Source organism: Limulus polyphemus, unplaced genomic scaffold (genome assembly GCF_000517525.1).
Source record: "Limulus polyphemus unplaced genomic scaffold, Limulus_polyphemus-2.1.2 Scaffold152, whole genome shotgun sequence".
NCBI lineage: Eukaryota > Metazoa > Arthropoda > Merostomata > Xiphosura > Limulidae > Limulus > Limulus polyphemus.
In genome coordinates this window covers 751,876-754,831 of record NW_013665762.1, presented here as the reverse complement: position 1 = coordinate 754,831, position 2,956 = coordinate 751,876, and the positions used below count along the sequence as shown (strand labels likewise).

At 33.7% G+C, this 2,956-nt stretch overlaps 1 protein-coding gene across 2 annotated transcripts in view; it reads left to right on the top strand.

The window, feature by feature from the left end:
• Positions 1 to 2,956, top strand: part of LOC106476160 (proline-rich protein 2-like) — a 32,181-nt gene that overhangs the window by 6,335 nt on the left and 22,890 nt on the right. The gene's annotated exons all lie outside the window — the stretch shown is intronic.

The following is a 2,956-nucleotide window of genomic DNA, read 5'->3' as shown; positions in this document are numbered from 1 at the left end:
ATTCCATCATTTTCCTTGCAATGAAAAATCGACGAGAGCACTACACACTACCTCACTCAATGGCTGCTTGCCAACAACTGACGCAATCAACAAGCGGGAAAAAATTCACGCATGCGCACGAAGGTTCAAGGTCGGCTCATGCAAGCGCGCTTGATTCAAATCCATTAGGTTATCGCAAAAAAAAATAAGGTCGGATACTTTTCTCACAGGCCTCGTATTTGGCTATGTTAAATATTACATTTTGGAAAAAAACTTGCAGAAGGAAAATGTCTTAGAAAATTTCAAGTATTTTAAGTGTGCCTAATGTCAAGCAAGTTAACCTATATTTTATTTTTATTCATTGTTCATGTGACATACACAAGATGGCACTAATAACCTAACTTGCATGATCAAAGAAGGTGAGCAGTGCAGTCATTGGTTATATGGATATTCTCAAATGCTTTATACGTGGATTCAGTAGGTACTTTATAAACTATTAATTGGGGCCACAAATGGTGAAATTGTGTTACTGAGGGTGTTATTAAGTTATTTACTCAACTTTTGTCTAAAATATTTTCCACTCTCTGTAAATAGTCATAATCAGTGGTTTAATTTTGGCAAAAATTTTGTTATATTGGTTTTATATTTGCCATATTATTTGGCAAAGTAATAAGTAGGGTCGACTAGTCTTCACATAGTGTTACGTAGGAATGGTACTACTTGCACATATTTAATGCATAATAAGTATTGCATCATCCATCCCACTAATGGTGGCTATCAGCTTCTTAATATAGTAGTGTTCTTCATGGTATAAGTTGAAGCCTTGATAAGAGTAATAGAGATAGTCATTATTTAGTTAAAATAAACAACATGCTTGCTTGTTATATTGCAACTGTATGCCATAGATGGTTATGGTACCCACAGTGAACAGGGCACACAATCCAAACTGTAATATGTACAAGTAACTATTGGAATTGCATTACAACTGGCTTATATATAACTACTATGATAAAATGACAAATGTATATTAACCATTGTGGTTGATTGATATTAAGATGCATCTGCCACATGATTAATACTTTTTTATCTCAGTGCTACCACAACAATAGCAAAGTAACTTAACTTAAATACTGTATTAGATTGAAGCGACAGATTATGCCTGCAGCACATTTACAATATGTATGGCAACATCTACTATCTGATGTGAAAATGTCCAAATCCAAACAAATATAAGGAGTTGGATTTCTCTTATGGTACATAACTTCTGCTCACATCTAGCTTTTCTGATTCAGTGCTGCTCTCTATATGCAAACTTTTTTATTCGTTACTATCCTTGTGAGGCTTCCACCTAATCTCATATGTTTCCATGTAATATTGCTGCATTTTTGCATGCGACAACAATAGGAGTGTGACACTGCCTCCTATCACAGCTGGCTCCCTCTATACTAATTGTTCATTCACCATTTCTCTGTTTGGCTCACATCTGTTAAGATAGGCATTTTTTCTCTGGTGTGAGATTTCTCAACATCATTGTTTGGTTGAAGTATCTGCAAAACCAACTGTTGTGGAAATATTTTTTGTGTTTATTTTCAAACAGTTCTGCTTTTGACTCTTATTTTCCACAATGTGAATTACATAGAGACAGTTTCTTCCTTGTTGATTAGTTTTGAACATCTGGACTTTTTTCACTACAAGACAACTACAATGGCATCGGGTGCTTCTTTGTTTGTCAGGGACATGACTGCTGTTGTCTTTTGGTATGTTTTTTACTCACTGAAGAATTTATGCAACTTCATCAAAGTAACACAAACCTTATATAAGCAATGTCATTTGGGCCACCATGCTCATAGTTTTAAGTATTGTTACCTGTCTTCTCAGAGTAGAGACATTTATGTTGCTTTCAAAAGGAAATAATAAAACAGAAATCCAATATCAGCAACAAGCAAAATGTCTCAAGAAACAATAAAATACTTGCAGTTTTCTAATTACACAAGAAGTATTTTTAGAAGCAATGTATTTAACCTTCAAGTAAGGCTTTACTAGATCACCCTTTGAAAACTAAATGTTGAAACTTCTGTTATGATTGATTAGCAAGTGTAAATGTTTGTGAAGTTTAACTCCCCCACTGGGGATGATGACCAGCTTTTCATTTGCACTCCTCCATACCAAGTTTTGATTCATCCAGGCCAGGTGATTTTTTTGCACCCTGACTTAATCTGAAACTATAAACAGGATAAAAGATGTAATCTACAACAATCTTAGACTTTCAAATGAAATCTAAGACACCACTTAAGGTTGCACAAGAAAAGTACTGAGTCTTAAGCATCTACACAATTTATGGTGTATGTGATACAACTAACTACACTGATTTAATCACACTTTATTGAACTATTTTATTTGTTGACTATGCTCATAAGCAGATCTTAAAGAATCCTGGACACCTGGTTGCCATAGCACTTCAAAAAAAGTGGTCTTTTGTCTTGGGATTTTTTTGCATAATGTTTATTTAAAAAGGTGTGCTTTTTTATATATATGGTAATCTTTCTGTTGTAAATAAACATTTCAAAAAAGATTGGTACAGCTCTTGAATTTCTAGTAAGTATTCAAATACTATAAAGGAAATCCAAATTAATAAACTTTTGCAACATTTTTTTATGATGTTTGATTGCAAGCTAATAAACAAGTGTATGAGCATGTAAATTTTTGGTCGCCAAGACTGCAGATATGGTGGGTGCTGAAAGCTTATATAATTTAACATGGCTCAGCAAAGATGGTATGGTAATTTCACTTTCAAAGTATTATAAGTATTAAATTGATTAAAAAGCAGTGTGTATGTATGTATGTGTGTGTGTGTGTATATATATATATATATATATATATATATGTATGTATTATATTACTGCGTGTACCGTACACTCCGTCCGTTCGGCCGTACAGCAGCTCTAACTTTTGTACTAAAATTATTTTCCACTTCTGT